We start from the raw sequence: 19362 nt of genomic DNA, 5'->3' as shown, positions 1-19362 counted from the left end.
GCATTATGTTCATGATCTCCCAGAAGAATATGGCCATACTATATTCTACAACCACTACCTAGTTGAAAATCACCATTAAAAAATGTTACACCCCACCCCCAATTATTTTGTAAATTTCATATTTTCCCCAAAAGGTTTTTGAAAATTTCTTTTTGGTTCTTATCCTAATCTAATCCGGACCCTTTATCTCGATTTCTCTTCTCCCCCATGCTGCCACGTGGCAAAGACCTAACTCCCATTCTCTTTCTTTTTCCCCGATCTCCATGTCTCTCTCACTCTCGCTGTCTCTCTGTCACTCTCTGTCTCACCCTCCCTTAACTCTCTCTCCCTCCCGGCTCTCTCCATCTCCTGCTCTCTCCGAGGGCTTTTCTCACCAACAAACAACACCACCATCCTTGAACTCCCTTCCGGCATCATGGAAACTCGACGAAGGTGAAAGAGTTACCAAGCTCCGGTATGGAGGATGAGCTTCGAAGTCTTTTCTCGAATTCCAATCATGACGGCAAGTTCTAAACCCTTTTGATCGTCTTTCCCTTGTCACTAGTTGAAAAGTAACCCTTTTGTACTTGCTTTGGACGTCAAAACCAAGAAGAACCAGTTCGGGGATACTTTCCCAGTTGTACGGCAAGCACAACCCCTTTCGAGGCAATTTCCGGCCAAACCATGGTGAATTGGCCGGCGTGTAAGGTATCAATCTCTTCATGTATCAATCTCTTCGTCTCATCGAGTACTACAACTTTCCTTTTTGTTTCACCCAATTTTGTTGAGTATTGAAGAAGTTATATCCATTTGTATCTTACCCAGTTTCCGGCGGATACCCATGGATTCTAGGCTGTTTTTCGACCAACTCCTGCCATGATAACGGGAACCAAGGGTATATTTTGATTCCTTACCTTCGGGGCTTCAATTTGGTATATTGAATGACATGTTTTGGTTGAGATTTGAGCTCCATCGGAGCTTGGGAATTCTCCGGCCGAAATCCGGCCTTCTTCTTCCTTGGAATCCGGTGACCCACCAAAGCCAAGGCCTTTAGGCCTTTCTTGCCGAGCCCAACCCAAACCCATTTCCTTTTTATTTTAATTTTAGTTCAATTGTTTTAAACCAATTAGGGCCTTTTGGGCCATTTTCTATTAAGGGCTTGAGCCCGATCCCCTTAAACCCTTTCAAAACAGGCCTTCGGCCTGCGTAGCAAAACCCTAAACCCTTGGGCTTTAGGACCTAAGCCCTAATCCAGATCCAAACCCTAAGCCCAAGACCCTTTGGCTTGGTCAACGGTAAGCGTTGACTTTGACTTTGACCAGTCAACGGTCAACGTTGACTTTTCGTTGATTTTTTCGAGTTTTCGTCCGAGACCTTCGTAGGCTAATTTTGACGTCCTGAACCCGTTTCCAATGTCTGTTTTTCCAAAATAAGTCGTTTGAATAGAGTTTGACTAAATGTACCCTTTATGTGCTTAGGGATTCTGGCGTTTCCGTCTTCGCTAATTGCATGGCTCTTCGGCAACTGAGTAATGTGAGTGGACCCCTTCTAAAATTACATGATTTCATAGTTTAATTTCATAAATGAAAAGCATGCATTACTAGTTTATGGATTGATTTTATGTTAAGCATGTTTATTGAAATGTTGATTATCGTCTCGTTATTTTGTAAGGAATTAATTGTTGGCCTATATTGAGCTATATTTTAATATATTGTATTTTCTATAAAAACCATGAACTGGTAGACTATCTGATGGATGACGATAGGATGCTAGAACATGTTTTAGAAACCCTCTTTATAGTATAGACGATGGATGACTTTATACTATGAAGAGGTTATTTATGAGAGGCGTAACTATTTGTGCATACCTAGTGGACACTATGCCATCTGGGGCGAGGATCTGGTGTTGGCAATTAGGCCGGGAGAAATAATCCCTAGCTATGGGTTGGGGGACACGGAGCAGGCATTGGGCTAGGAGTTGGTAATCTCTGGCTGCGGGCACAAAGACCACGGTGCTGGCATAGGGCCGGGAGTTATATTTATTCAGTGATCTTACTAGCAGCACACCACATTTACGAGACGATCTGTGAGATGATTGATATTTTGATTTTCGTGATGTTTTTCCGTGATATGCTTTTGAGATGTTTTTAGCATGCTAAGGTTTTCAGTAAACCTATCACTTATTATGCTAATAGTTTTCATTATTAAACCTTGGGGTTTAGTATGTTCACAACTGTTTTCGTATTATGTATGTATATAAACTTGGTCCATTCACCTTTGTTTTGCGCCCCCATTCAAATCTTAGAATCGAGGCATACAATCCCGGCGTCAAGGCACTTCAACATCGGCATCTTCGAGTCGTCTCGGTGTAGGACCCACTCCTTTATTCATTCAACACGTTCCTAAATTGTTAATTCATTATATTTCAATTCATAACCCTCATTTATTTCTTATTCTTAACTTTTGTATCAATTAATGGCTTTCGTCACCCTCGGGTGTCGGCCAACACGTGTCTATCCTGGTATTGGAGCAATATCAGGGTTGGGGCGTGTCAAAAAAAGCCTTATTTTTTAAAATGTACTCTCGTTGGCACTCAATATGTTTCAGTTCAGTTTCTAAATCAAGGCATATCATTTAGCTGGTGGCTACATTATTTAGACCTAGTAATGGCTTAAATCGTTCCACACTATCTTGGTAGTTGGCGTAAAGGTGTCGAGCTTATTTATTCCAAGAGTATGCCAATTTTGTGCAACTGGTGGCATGGGATGTGCTAGTGCCAAAGGTAGTAGTACAAAACAAAAGGAGTCTATTAGTTTTCAAAAACAACATTTCATGTTGCAAAAAAAGTAAGTCAACTGTTAGTACCTGTATAAAGTGACTGTCATTGACTAAACCAATAGCAATGTCAAGAAGATTAGTGGCCTCATCTCCTAATATATATAAAGGTAGGAATGAGAGACATTGCAAACGGAATAAAAAAAAGGGTTCTTTAGATTTAAACCCTTGCAACTCTTAAACTCTAGACAAAAACCCATATATATTATAACTTCTAAATAAAACCCAAATTTTAAAGATGATGTCATGTTAGATAAAAGATGTCCATGAATTTGTGTTTATTTACAAAATCATGCCACCAAATCTCTTATACATTTCTTTTTGCTAGACATTTAATTTGTTTAGTATATTTTTTATATTGTGTGAACTCCTCCAATCCAAAATCTAATTAGATCAAATATATACGGACATATATTCTACATTTATGTATACTAATACCATAAAAAGAGGTAGGTAAATTAATTTTGTCACAAATTTAAAAAGTAGGCACATTAATTTTCATGTAATTATATAGTAGGTAAATTATTTTCATAAAATCAAACAATAATAGATATTGTTTTCAAAAAATTAATTTTCAAAGTAGGTAAATTTTTTCATGTACTTATACAGTAGGTAAATTATTTCATAAAATTAAACAATAGATATTGTTTTCAAAAAAATTAATTTTCATGGTAAGTAAACTATTTTCATGTAATTATACTGTAGGTATAAAATTAAACAATTGATATTGTTTTCATAAAATTAATTTTCATAGTAGGTAAATTATTTTCATAAAATTAAACAATAGATATTGTTGAAAATAAACACTAAATTAGGTATATTCAAATTGAAATTTATTGTAGAAATTAAAAAAAAAATTCCAAATTAATTCCTCTATCTAGACCCATATTTCATGGCTACAAGGCCTTGCCAAATTCAATGCACGTGATCAATTAAAACAAAATTACAAGAACTTTCCATACTAGCTTAGAAGGGGTATATTAGGGATCCAAAAAATATAAAAATGGACATACGTACTTAATTTGGTAAGTTGCTTAGTTGGATCCTAATCATTGGGTTTTATTCGAATAAATATTTTATGATGGGCTAGAGGCTAGAAAAAATGAGTTTGGAGGGGGAAAGTTAAATTTTCAGTAAAAAAAATCACGACTACACAACATGAAGCTATAAAATGGCCCATATATGGCATGTTCATCCAATAGAGTTCCGATGCATATGAATCTTCAAAATAGTCAAGTGCTGGGTCAATCTTAGCATGCCTCTCTTTCCAACCAAAAGCTTGCTCATATAGGAATGGGCAACCACGTACTTCTATCAATTGGTCCTTATGTGCCCTTGGCCATGAATCATGACCAAATCCCATTACCTCAGCTATGACTCCATATCCACAATTATCATCTCCAAGGACATTAATCACAATAGTAATGTGTTGCCTTATTGCCTCAGGGAATTGTCTCATATATTGATGCGTAGAGGCCGCCAGAATGCATGAAAGGGAGCTATGACTCTATGCCATTCAAGATACTATAAATAAGTATGGTTATACACCCCACACTCAACCTCCAATTTCCATTCATCTCCTTCTCCAATGTTTACTCCTTTCAACATAAACGGGCACCTGAATTTTTTTAGTACCAGTATTCTTGAGTTTTTTCTTCTTATTATTATTTGCATTAGAATTTTGGTCATTAATATCAGACTTCCTCAATATGGATTGATACTAGCCATGTCTCTCATAAGAAAATGTTATTCGAGCTCTCTTCCTCCTTTGGTCAACCCTTCCTGCATCAGACCCATTGATGACAATAACCATATTATTCCTTTTTTCTTGTGTGCGAGTCCAATCAAGCAAATCATTTATACTTTAGAACACCTGTACATATAGAATCATTGTCATTTGCCACTAACAAAATGTTTGCAGACATGCTAAGATTCCAACCTATATGATGTTCCTTATTATGAACCTAATGCACTATGCTGCATAAAAGAATGTAAGAGTTTCCATGAAATTCACAGATGCACATTGAGTAATGAGTCTCGTTACAGAATCCTTGATAGATTAAAGACTTTGGAAATCTAATTATAATTGAAGGACCAAAAAAAGTATAGAATACAAGAAATAAAGTCTAACCATTTGTAAGGGTTTAATAATATACTAAAAATAGTTACCTCGTCAGTATTAAATGCATTTGTATAATCGACGACACTTGTTGTTGCAACCTTAATGTCCCCTGTAAAGGTATTGGCTTGTATGCTATCCTGTTTAAATACACCAAAAATTTGTATCAAATCCTCATTTATTTACTAAGAATCATACACCTTAATTATTTGCTAAGAATCATACAACTCAATATCAATATTAGTCTTATGCTTTAATCGGTAAAGGGAGGCATCGTCTTATGCTTTAATCAATAAAACTTTTAATTTGGACAAAAAAATGCCGACTGGAATTTTGACAAAAGATGCAACCTAGGATTTAAGGCATATGTGAGTTTATTTGCAATTCCACCATTGAAACCCATATGCGTCTGCTTTTAATATTTAGTGGTAATTTTAGGTCTTTAATTGTTCATATAATCCATGTGATTCCTAAAAGACGAATACGAACATAGAAGCTTAAATAATGCAGCAAAAGTAGGATTAAATAATTATTGACATCGTTGAAATCACTAAAACAATGAAAAATACGAATTCTTACCTCATGTGAAGTTTTCGAAACATCGATTTCATGTTTCATTCGTCAAAAATATTTTTTCTCAATCAACATGTTTGTAGTTTCATTGGTTAGGGTTTGATTCAACAATGAGGGTGGGAGGGGTTTTGATAGTTGAAGAAGATAAATAATATACTAAAAGTAATTTGGGGGTGTATTTAGAAATTTTTTATTCTTTTTAACCTAATAAGGTCAAAATTGTCATTGCATAATAGGGTAAATAAGTTATTTAATATTAAATTTTAATGTAGGATGCATTCGGGAAATTTGGACCCCATATAGAATTATAACCATCCTTTTAATTTTATTATAATTAGAACCAAAAGTTGATATAAAAAAACTAATATACCATTTTGACAATGAGGGAAGCAATTACGTCCACCATTGCAAAGAATAGAGATGTAACCACAAAACTCGTTTTGGTATTATCTGATTCCAACACCTTATCTTTTGGAAATCAACTCCGCAAACAGTTGATCTACAGAAGGGACAATCCTTTTTCTATAAATCTTGTTACAGATCAGATTCCAATTTGATTTTAACTTGTACTTAAATCCAATTTGATCTTCAACAAAGAGAAATGCAAAAGGGAAAGAAAGGGGGAGAGCTTACTGCTTAGTGGTTACCTTGAATAAATGATATGATTGTCTTCGAAAAACAAATTGTAACATTGTGTGAGGCTCCAAACTCTGGGTTTTGCTGGGATGGGAAGAAGATGACAAAGATTGGGATTTTTGAAAAATTTAGAAAAGTAACTGTTAATATCAGATGGAAAAATAACCAAGAGCTTAATAAAACTTCTCATCAAAAATAGGCTAAGCTTTTGAGCTTTTTGAGAGGGTTGGAATTGTCTAGGTTGCTGAAGTCAGGTTTTGAATTTCTTTGGATTTGTTTAGTAAAAAGTTTTAATCATAAGGGTGTATTAGTACTTTTATATTAGATTTTAGTTATAATTATCATAAATTTAAAAAGGTGACTATAATTCTATATAAAGTTCTAATTTTGGTTATTTTTCCAAATTTCCCAATGCATTCAACATTTTGTGGAATGCTAATATAAAAAGCCTAACAATAAGATTATTTAATTTTTTTACTTGATCGCATTATAATCAAATTACAAATTCCAAATAAAGAATATTTGATTGAATTATACCTGATCATCCATCTCCATCAACCCTCTCATTGCAACCCTAGCTAGGTCCCTTGTGCAGTAGCACTCGGAGGAACTTAGGGTAATTAGCGCGGGAGGAAGTGGCTCAAAAGAGAATTGTCTTAGTCCTCACATCGGTACAGCACCATTTCAAATTTGCTTAAGAAACACAACAAATTACTCCTCTTCTCCGTTTTCCTCCTTCCGCCGCCAACGCACCTCCCCGGAGATCCGAGCTGCTTGCATTGAGGTTCTCTTTTCATCGGTGTACCATTTGAAATCCACAGTTCTTCCTTACTCAACTGATCATCTCCTTGAAGTGTCATTAAAAGCACTTAGAAAAGGGTCGGAGAAGGTATCGGACACAATTTTAATTCAAGGGTTTTTAACACAAATAGTCTCTGAAATTTACCATCACCATCAAGATGTTCACTGAACTTGAAAATCAATCAATATAGTTCCTAAAAATAGGTGTCACAAATCAATGTGATCACTCCATCATAATTTTGTTAAAAATTCCGTTAAGTACTGATGTGGTACATAAATGGGCCACCACAAGATTTACGGGTTTTTATTACAAAATAGTCCCTGAAATTGACTCACACCATCAAGATGATCCCTAAAATTCAAAATCGATGAATGTAGTCCTTGAAAATAGATGTCGCAAATCAATATGATCCTTCTGCCACAATTTTGTAAAATTTTTTGTAATGTGCTAGTGTGGGTTTAATAATTAATTAAAAAAGTTTTCTAAATACCTTTTCACACAATAGAATTTTTTTTCTTATAGGACCTACTCCGAAGAGAGATCCCTTCCATAAATTCTCAAACGTACAAGGCTTAACCAAGACCTAAGAGGGGGTTTGGGAATAGTTTTCAACCAACAATAGACGCACCTCGATTATAACCTCATTATCTCAAGGCAAACATCGCCGTTCTTTGAGTCACCAGACCACTAGGGAAGTGCCGAACACGCCCTCCAAAATTAAGGTTGTGAGGATATTGATCGCCTAAATGTTAACAGTGATGTCCTAGAAGTTGTTGTCAATCAGCCAAGTCGTCACCAAATGTGATCTCAATCCAGGTTCAATTCGGTGAAGGGTGTCAGAGTGTGTAAAGATGGGTGTATTGAGATTTTTTTTTTTATAGAATAGACAGCGAAGGAGGTAGAGGAATGTGGACTGGGAATTGAGGTGATTGCAGGACTGGGTTTTTGGGTTCACAATTTTTTATTAACTATAAAATTATTAAACCTATTTGTAATTTTTTTAAATTTAATTAGAGACTTGTGTGATCCATTTATGTGTCACATCAGCACATAACATAATTTTTGGCAAAACAATGACGGAATGGATTTGGGACACTTACTTGCTGGACTACTTGATCGATTTTGAGTTTCAGGGACCATTTTGATGTTGCAAGTCTATTCCAGGGACCATTTTGATGTCGTTTGTCAATTTCAAGGATCATTTGTAAGAAAAAAAATTACTTATGGGACTCATTTATGTCTTACATAAGCACTTAACGGAATTTTTAATAGAATTGTAACGGAAAGACCACATTAATTTGCAACACCTATTTTCAGGGACTATATTGACTGATTTTCAATTTCAGGGATCTTCTTGATAGTGAGGGTCAATTTCAGGGATCATTTGTGATTATAAATAAATAAAATAAAATAAAATAAAATAAAATAAAAACCCTTTAATTTATTAGTTAGTGTCTTTATGCCTTGGTATTAAATATTAATGATCCTCGAATACTGAGCGGAAGACGTGTGTTGTTCTTCAGGAAAAGATGGCAATTGCAAAGCTAATGGGGTATCTAATGGCTAGTGATGATGCAATCTTAGAAAGTATATCACCAAGATTAGTAGAAGCAAGATCGACACTGTCGAGTATAACTCTGGCAAATCCTTTGGTCGAGCTACGGCAAGTCTGCGGAAAGTTGCTAGCATGCCTAACCCCATGAGTTGGTCCCGATCACAGTACAGAAGATTACATCAGCTTCATTTTTCATTTGGTTTGCTGTAGCCGTATATGGATGTACAGTTTTGTTGTATTTTGAGTTCACAGATACTGTAAATGGTAGCTGTGTAATGGAAAATATGTTGCAATGGAAAAGTTGGATGGTTTCTCTGCCTTATTTCTTTACACACTTTCCTAATTTTTAATTTTATTTTTAATCAAGATTCTAAAAGACGGTAGAACCTAGTCGGACGGCGGGCTGGGGCTTAGTGCCTAGATACTTAGGCAAAGCCTAGGTGAAGGCCTGGTCGGACTAAGTAGATTTAAATAAATTTATTATATATTGTATAAATAAGTGTGCCTATTTATTCTTTAAAAAAAAAAAAAAGCACACATAATTGTATTGGGTTATAAATTGAAAAATAAAATGACATATAAATTATAAAGTATTAAAACATAATATAAACATGGGGAGCAAGCATATAATGAGTGTTTATCCAAGTATTCAATAAGTTTCTTACATTTTATTGACAAAATAAAATGCAAAAATAAAAGTTATCGATTTTTTGTCTAAGTAAGAGTTGCAACTTAGGCAAGTGTCTAGGCAAACGCCTAGGCGGGCGCCTAACCGAGTCTAAGCGCACTTTGTTAATTTTCAAACGCCTAAGGACTAAATGAGGGGATGGCCAACCACCTAGTGCCTAAGCGAGGATTTTTAGAACAGTGTTTTTAATACAACCGATAATGGCAGAATGAATAATCAAACTTGAGACCTTGGGTGTTGTGGGAGGATAAAATCTGGTTTCAACTCATGGGCCAATACCAACCTTCCAAAGAGATGATGTTGTGCAAGACAAGAAGAAACATGCTGACTCCTTCTCACTCGCGCATGGGAAGGGAAACGTGTCAGACGTTGCACGAAGAGTTCAGAAAAGGGAGAAAGAGGTAGATAACCACCTCCACTATGGAGGACCACTAAGGAAGAGGGAGAGAAGGACATGTCGTGGTACTTGTTCTCCAAGCATCGTAGTCTTATAAATATGGAGATGAGTCAAAAACCAAGATACACAATCAAAACCCTAGACTGGAGAACATAAATTCAATTAACTGACTTGAGCATCAGAGTATCTCTTACGAATTCCCCCGCCTAGACATGGCTTCGGAGAAAGACTGTTCGTGGATGCCTCTTGCAAGGGATTCGGCGAACGTGAGGATTACGGTCAACGAATTTGTGGAGGTATTTCCTTGTGTAAGAAATTTCACTCCAATAGTTGGCTCCATCTATGGGAACGAAATAAAATCAAGTTACAAACATGACTGGATCCACACTAGAAGTTCTGAATCCTTCCAGAGATGCAAGGACTCAATCAGTGCATGTGAGGTCTTAATCCCAAAACAGTGAACCCAGTCTTGTCATGGAACAATTTAGAAAGCTAACGAAGGAATTGCATGAAACAAAAAAGAAAGCAGAAGAGGCTTTGAAGAAGGCAGATGCAAGAAACGCAATGGAATATGTGACTAGCACCAAGAGACAGCGTGCAGAAGAAGAAGATAAGGATGACAACTTTAATAGAGCGTCATCCAGCAATCGCATTGAGGTAACAAAAAATAGGGCAAAGATGATCACAAGGAAAAAGAATCGAAGAAGGTAAAAGACATCGATCTGTGAGAGCAAATTGAAAAAAATTGTAAAGGGGTACAAGCCACAGACCTCATCATAACTTTCCTTAGAAGCAGCCATAGAAATCTGTAAATCGCTATTCACAGAAGACATCATGAAAGCTAAGAAACCTGACAAGTTCACCCAACCAAAGTTCAAGTTGTTTGAAGGCACAACTGACCTCGTCGAGCACATTTACCACTTCCAACAGCAGATGAAAATTGAAGGAGACGACGAGGCCCTCCTATGCAAGTTATTCCCCTCAAGTCTTTCGGGATCATCTTTAACTTGGTTCAAACAACTGAAACCAAAGTCTATCGGAAGTTTCACGGAGCTTAGTGAAGCATTCATATCTCAATATGTCTGCAATTGAATGCAAAAGTCGAAGAGTTGCTAAAATTTTTTAGGTGCAACATGGATGTTTTTGCGTGGTCTCATAAGGATATGCCAGGGATTGACTTGGAGGTGACATGTCACCAGCTGAGCGTTCATATAAGTTGTCCTCCACACCAGTAAAAGTATAGGAAATTTACACCATAACGAAATCAGATTATCAGCACAACAGGTGAGAAACTCTTTGAAGTTGGATTCATTCATGATGTTTGATGCCCAACTTGGGTTTCGAACGTCGTCGTGGTGGGAAAGAAATAGAAGGCACGTGTGTGTGGATTACACCAATCCAGATTGACCAGACAATGGATGCTACGACCGGGTACACTTTGTCTTTCTTAGATTCTTATTCCGGTTATAACCAAATTCTTATTACGGTTGAAGATCAAGAAAAAACTGCTTTTATCACTGAGCACAGATTGTATTGTTACACTATAATGTCTTTCAGACTTAAGAACACTGGCTAGACTTATCAAAGGTTAGTGAACAAGATGTTTAAAAATCAAATTGGAAATACAATAGAGATGTACATTGATGATATGGTCGTCAAAAGCATCGAAAGGTATCAACACATCGATCATGTACACAACATTTTCGACGCATTGAGAATATATCCCATGCGACTTAACCCAGCAAAATGTGCATGTTCATTCAGTGTATCATCTGGTCAGTTCTTAGGGCACATAGTGAACAAACGAGGAATTGAACCAAAACCAGCGAAAGTTGAAGCCTTGTGCAACATGCCGGATCCATTAACACCTATAGACATCCAACTGTTAACCGGGCGAATTGCTTCCTTTAGACACTTCATCTCATGATCATTTGACTGATGCAAACTTTTTTTCTAGACATACGAAAGCAGAAATGAGATGTGTGGGGGCATGAGCAAAGGGAAGCTTTCAAACGGTGGAAGAAGTATCTCACAAGCCCATTGTTGTTGACTATTCCCAAACAAGGGGAGCCATTATGCATGTATTTGGCCGTAAGCAAAGAGGCAGTAAGTGCTACGTTATTCAGAGAGGAAGGCGTGGTTCAGCAACCCATATTTCACGTGAGCAAAAGTTTAATTAATGCAGAAAAGAGGTATTTACCCACTGAGAAGTTGGTGTTGGCCTTAGTAACCACAAAGAATAAGCTCTGTCAGTACTTCGAGGCACACACCATTATGGTGTTAACTAATCAACCGATCAAGGCTATTTTATCTAAACCAGACCTATCAGGAAGAATTGCAAAGTGGGACATCGAACTTAGTTCTTTCAACATAAAGTACTGGCCTTGGAGTGCAGCCAAAGGTCAAGTAATTGCTGACTTCCTTATAGAGTGTTATCCTCGTGAAAGTTTGCAGGGTGAACGCAAGGAAATTATGAAAGTCGACCCTAGCAAAACCAAGTGGGAGATGTATGTGGATGGGTCATCCAAACAAGCAGGAGCCAGGGCAGGGATCATTTTAATTTCCTTTGAAGGGGTAGACCTAAAGTGTTTAGTCCAGTTGGATTTTCCTGCATCAAATAATGTGGCGGAATACGAAGCCCTAATATTAGGCCTCTAACTTGCAAAACAATTAAAGATAAGTCATGTTACCGTGCACAGTGATTCACAACTCATAGTCGGCCAAACAATTGAAGAGTACACGACTAAAGACACGAGGATGGAGGCATACTAGCATCTAGTTAGGGCTGGCGAATAGAGTCAATATTTTAAACTGAAGTAGATACCTAAAAAGATGAAAGAGATAGTAGACCAGCTAGAGTGTGCTGCGTCAGCTACGCAAGAGAACCTACGGGAATCCAAAGTAGAACGTTTACACTCTCCAAGTATTAGGATAGTGGAACCAGATGTGATGCAGATAGAGCGAGCTCAAGTTAAAAATGAAGATTATTGGGTGATGCCAATCGTAAACTACCTGACGAAAGGAATCCAGCCATAAAATCAGGTAAAAGCAAGAAAGCTCATAATTAAAGTAATAAGATATGTAATAGTCAACGACACGCTTTATATAAGGTCATTCACAGGACCTTACCTCAGGTGCTTAAATCCAAGGCAATCAGAATCGGTCCTAAGAGAATTACATGAAGGAATGTGTGGGAATTACTCCGGAAAAAGAAGCTTAGCACATAGAGCATTAACTCAAGGCTACTTCTGGTTGTACATGGCTTGAGACACGGAGTAGTATGTAAGGAGGTGTGATAAGTGCCAGAAATATGCCTTGGTTATTAAACAACCCGACGAATAACTCAATCTAATCGTATGACCCTGGCCATTCGCAAAGTGAGGCATGGACATTGTAGGCCCATTGCCGAGGACGTCCGAGAATAATAGGTTCGTCCTTCTCGCCACAAACTACTTCACTAAGTGGGTAGAAGCAGAAGCGTACATTTCTGTTACACAAGATGACGCTGTAAGATTTGTATGGCGGAACATTATATGCCAGTTCGGCATACCAAGGGCGATTATAACAGATAATAGGACACAATTCGATAATCGAATATTTAGAAGTTATTGTATAGAGAAAGGTATCACATTACAAGATATCACATTACAATTCTCTTCCAGAAGTTACCCCTAGGGCAATGGCCAAGCGGATAAGACAAATCGAACAATTTTCAATTACTTTAAGAAAAAGTTAGAACAGCTCAAAGGAGAATTGCACTAAGAACTCCCCAATGTATTATAGGCTTATTGCACCACAAAACGAAAGCCAACAGGTGAAAGCCCATTCTCTTTCGCTTATGGCACTGAAGTGGTTATCCCCACAGAAGTCAGTCTACCTATGATTAGAACATTAGTTGTGGAAAATGGCAAGAACGATCAGCAGCTAGGCCATAACCTCGACTTAGTTAAGGAACAGCGAGAGATTGTCGCACCACGACTTGTGAACTACCATAACCAAGTTGCCACTTACTTCAACAAATAGGTCAAGTCAAAAAGGTTCAAGATAGGTGAATGGGTATTGAGAAAGGTTATGGAAAACATGAAAATTTTGAATGCAGGAAAGCTTGGACGCATATGGGAATGACCATATGAGGTGACCCAAACCTTTGGAAAATGAGCTTATAAGCTCAAGCATGTTGAAATAGGTCGATATGTGTCGTGCCCTTGGAACGTAATTCGTTTGAGAAAGTACCACGTTTAGCTTTCCATGTTTATGTTTTACGTATTTAAATTTTTGTTTCCAACAATGTTGAAGGGTGAATCCCTTTTTGTCTTCATTGCATATCAAGGGGCATATCCCTAGATGTCTATTAACATCTCATTATTGTATGATAAATAAAGTTTGCACTTTGTTCAAATCTTCGACTAAAGTCTAAGGCTGAGAGCATAAACCAAAGATTGAGAGCCAAACACCCTAGGCCAAAAATATAAGGCTAAAGATTGAGGATCGAATCAAGATCGAAAACCCAAGATCGAATGGGCAAAGACCCAATAAGGATCGAAAACCAAAGATCGAGTGGGAAAAGAAAACCCAAGATCGATAGGGTGAAGACCCAATTAAGGTAAAAAATTCAAGGTCAAATTGGTGAAGACCCAACCAAGATCAAAAATCCAAGATCTAATAGGTAAAGACCCGATTAAGAGAATAATTCAAGGTTGAATGGTTTAAGAATGATAACAAAAGGGCGAATTAATAAATTTTTGCAAAGAACAATTTTCCTCCTCGAACATGTCGTGTGTTTGCAGAGGAAAAAAGGGCATTATGTGTGCAAAAATAAAAGCTCAAGCAGTGGGACATTGTTTTTCCTAGCCATATAGGGGAATATCTTTTATTAACAAGAGGAAAACCTCTTGGACGTTGGATACATAATCCAATAAAAGATGAGAATGAAAGAAGAAATAAACTTACTAGTCATTTTGGTCATCCTAGTAGAGGGTGAAAATAAGGGCAACATCACTACTAGATATTCTAATAGCAGTTGGACCTAAGGGCCCAACTTATTACAAGAAAGATTAAATCTAATATAACGGGATGGGTTTATGGAAGGTAATGTCACCTTAACCTTGGAGTTGAAATAGCATAGGCCTTGTTTGAAACCATCATGTATGCCATTTGAGTGAGCAGCGAACACGGTACGATCAGCAACCATTAATTTCCCTTTGAGATGATCCACTTGGTGTTCGCCATGCTGCAAGTATCCCTTCAGAATTTCACATTCATCCAATAATAGGGAGTAGTCAAAGCATCGTGGGAAACGCAGGTGGTGAAGGGGAGGTGCACGAAAAGGATCCACTTCATCTCTTGCATAAAGGTCTGGAAAATGAGAGATTGAGTCAAGAGCCTGAGTTGCATAACTCCTCCCCAGAGATACCCTTCTATCAGCAACAAAGTCAAGAGCCCGAGTTGCATAAGCCATCCTCAGAGAAATCCTTCCATCGACAACTGAGTCAAGAGCCCATTTTGCATCACCTGACCTTGCTTGAGACCAGTACGTGGATTCACGAAAGGTGTTAGGAACTTCAAAAGAGTGAGAAGCCATCCCTGGCGAACGAGAAAAAGAACTAGAACATAACTCGATAACATTCTTAAAGCCCTTGGAACCCCTCCGTGTAGGAGAGCTCCTTTTTTTGGGAACATTAGCACAAAGCCAGATATGGAGTTTCACATTCCGATTGTTAGCCATGAGACTCAGGTACTACCGACTTACCCTCAACACCTCTTTATATAGAGACATTTCAAGGTTACTAGAAACAAGAATTCAAAATCTAAGATGATCACATCTTACCGGGATAAGTTAATCCCTTGTATAAAAACTCAAATTTAAGGATAAAATATATTACTCTCATTTATTTAAAGCTAAAGATTGAAAGGAACAGTGAGAAAAGGCATGGGCAACGGAAGGGCGAAGGCTCAACTTACAAGCAAAAATTATACTAAGATATAATAGATAAAATAAGTAAAAGTATGGACAACGTAAGTACAAACATAAGTGGGCTTTTAGCCCATGAGAATAGATCGCGTGATCACATCAACTATTGAGCGCCAAAATGAGGGCCAGACAGAAAGCCTCCAAAACCTGAACCCGAAATGGGTGCGCTATTAGTGACAAACCATTGTACCACTCATATCAACCAACCTAAATCCCCATGTGGTTATTGTATACATCTGATCGGTTACAAATAGATGTTCAGGACGCTGCTGGCTTTGCACCCAACCAAATCTGAAGCTGGAAGCCATCTCCTTACGTATATGTTTCGTGTTTATCTCACGCTTAGTGGCCCTCACTAGTTTTACTGCGGCCAACTCTTCCTTCGCACGATGCACTTCAAACGTCGCAACAACTCAAGCTCCCTTTAAATATGTGATCTCTTCCTCATATTCGTGAAGTTTAGTTTAGCAATCCCTGACCTGCTACTAATTAAAGCTGAGGGATTCCAACCTGGCAGCCAGTCTGTCTGATTTTTCCTTCTAGAGTGCAGCCATCTGAAAACAACGGTATAGTTAAAGCTTACAGGAATGATAAGATATACCAAGAATGAGATAATACCTTCAGAAGACAATGAGACTTATATGAGTCGAGATCGTCATCAAGCATTACCTCAAAGTGACCAGCGTCATTAGGATGAGTCAAGCCTCTAGCTACAACAGTAGCAGCACTTGCATTGTCCATAGATTATTGCCAAGACTGACAAAACTTCTGTCTCTTTTACTGAACTCAGGCCTCTAAGCTTGAGATGAATTATTAGAACTATTGCCACTGACCGAGCTGAAGGTAAAAGTGATTGACCGCCATTGCATGGGTCTTGGGGTCGTGCCGCAAATAGTCGGCATACCACACCTAGACTTTTTGGGCCTATCCACCACCAAATGACGTTTATTCAACCTCCCTGCAATTTTGGGCATTGGAAGGTCATGAGGAGGCAATGCAGCATAGATGGGTGAGGGAATGTCAGGAAGCGGTGAAGCCATAGCGGAAGAATAATCTGGGTCAGAGTCTGTTTCCATTTGCCCTATCTCCTTGTCTTCTTCTTTTTCGTCTCCTTCTTTTGAACCATCCGTTTGAGAGTCTATCACAAGAATGGAAGTGTCTGCGTTGAATCGATGCTCAATATCAAGAGTGAAGAAAGATTTCAGTAAAGGGTCTATGGACAACGACCGATCGAACAAACAATATGGGAAGTAAATGATAGAGTCATAGAGAGAGGTGATCTAATTAAGAGTTTCAACAACTTCTCTAGAGCTTCATACCTTCCTCGTCACAAACCTTTTTAGCCAACACTTCCGGCCTTTCAGGATTATTTGTTCTGGGTCATCTGATAAAGCTGCAAAAGAAGCTCATGGTAAGTTAAGTAAATTTATATACCAGGTTTAGGACCAAAAGTAGAAGGGATAGACAGTTGAGATGGCTTAGTAACCTTCCAATTCCCTGAAATCAGAAGAGAGCGGTTCTTCCAATCTCTAGCTCTCGAGGGATCTAATGACAAGAATTTCTTGCGATACCTAGGTTTAAAGAAACTAGTTTCACCTTAATTGTGATCAAGTCGAAAAGATAGAGAAAATCTCTAAAATCTAAGGATATGCCTAGCTTCAAACCCAAGGCCAGGAAGGTCGACATAATCAAGTATAAGTCCTAGAGGTGACATTACTAGGTGTCCCTATGAAATGTTCTATGATAGTGAAAAGTAATGTGTTGACTGCATTTAGGACTCCTATTCCGATACGTTCATCGAAAATAGGTGTTCCTTCTTCCTTTCTTTTGACTGCATTTTTTATTTCATTTCTGGATTGTTTAGTAAGATGATTTTTCCACCAGGAATGGAGCATTCATGTAAATCTAGTGACCAAAAGTTTGACAACTTGGGTTTGACTGAGGTTATGATTGGTAATATAACTATTAGCAACCATGGAGATGTGTTGTAATTTGTTCAAAAGTTCTTATTCTGATAATCCATCTATGTTCCATTCATAGAGTTTATCAACTGAGACTGAGAATTGATTTTGGATGTTTCTTTCCTCAAATTGAATATCCGGAGGTGTTGGCCTTGGATACCAATTTTTGGTAAGAGTTGTCAAGTTAACTTTTTTTGTTTGTAATTCATTTTAGTTCAAGATTTTGAAAAGCTTCTTCTACTTTTCCAATTGAACTCGTTTCATTTTCACCTTCTGAATCCCATAATGGAGAAGTTGTTTCTGCTTGAGATTCTTCTGGATGACGCAAGACATTAACTATTTTTTCTTGTTTTAATTCTTGTAACATTTGATCTATTAACTAAGGAATTAATTAAATCTTGATCTCGACCCACCATATCGGCTGATGTGGATCCAGAAAAAGAATTCCTACTTGGTTCTAAAGATTTGTGTGACTGGGCTAACCCGTGTAAGTGGACACTAGATTTTTTGGCTAGAGGGTTAAAGTTGATTTTAACTATTTCATTAAAATACTGTTCTATGTTGTCTAGGTTGACTAAGCTATTTCGTATGCTTACTGGTTTACTTTCATTAATCAAACACCAATCTGAAGGTAGACTGATATATGACCATTTGATAGTTATGGGTATTTTGATGTTTGCGTTTTCTTGATTGGTTTGTATCAAGAGTGTGTGGTCTCTAGAATTTTTAACTAAGGCTTGGAAATTCATGTTTGTTCCTGTGACTTTGTAGTAGACTTTAAAAATTAAAGCTAATGGTTGGACTCCTTCAAGGACTTGGTACCCTGAAGTTTTTATGTTTAATGTGAGTGCTTTCAGCATATGGGGATCTGAAAGACTTATTGTGAGATCTGGGAAACAATCAAAATAAATTGGCCTGTTGTAAAGACTTGACTTTATCATCCCAAGAATACTATCACTGAAGTCAATGAATCTTGCATCTCGGAGGCATAACAAAATAGAGGTATTGAGGCCTTTTCTTGTTAAGGCCTTGACTGTTATTTGGACAAGACCTATGTGAATGTAATTGTAACCATCTTTTCTATGATTTTTGATTTGTTCTAGTGTGAATAACTGACAAGTTTCATGTTCTTTACTAAGAACATAAGCTTTTTCAACTGTTTTAACGTGATGTTCACTTCTAAAAAAGGCTACTGACCATTTCTTTTTGTAAATGTTTTTACTAGAAACCTTGGGGATATTCCAATCTCCAAAGTTGACATTGTCATCTATTTGAAATTCTAATTTTTGTTCTTCATTACTATGTCTGGAATTTTACTTAAACTGGATCTAGAGCTAGTGTTGGCCATTGAATTAGATCTAAATAATCCACTAATAATGCTCAAAATCAAGTTTTCAATATACAAAAATCTTATTGGCTTTACCTTCCTCGCGTATTTGCTAAACTCTCTCTTCGTTCATGCAATCCGCTCATGCCAATCCTATGGACTTGTTGTTTGGAACTTGCCTTACTGTTTGGGTTGAGAGCAAATAATCCTACTTAGAAAGTTAACAAATAAGATCAACGGTAAATGAGAACTTGAATGATGAACATAATGTAGTGATTATAAAGATGATAACTCAATTACCACTCACGTGGTTCTGATACCAAATGGGCGGAATATCTATTGATAATAACGATGAGGACAATTGAACCAAGGGCAATGATGATTAGAATTGCACCAAGGGCAATTATGAAGTGGAATTATGAAGTCGAAACAGGTGAAGTCAGTCAAGTGGTGGGATAAATTCAATCATCAAAGGTCCTCATTGAATTTCCCATTACTCCATCTCCAGTCATTCCGGCAT

Source organism: the organism of the source record quoted next, unplaced genomic scaffold, assembly GCF_019419815.1.
Source record: "Pyrus x bretschneideri cultivar Hongxiangsu unplaced genomic scaffold, Pyrus_bretschneideri_v1 Contig77, whole genome shotgun sequence".
In the NCBI taxonomy this organism is placed as follows: domain Eukaryota; kingdom Viridiplantae; phylum Streptophyta; class Magnoliopsida; order Rosales; family Rosaceae; genus Pyrus; species Pyrus x bretschneideri.
This window is presented reverse-complemented; position numbering follows the sequence as displayed.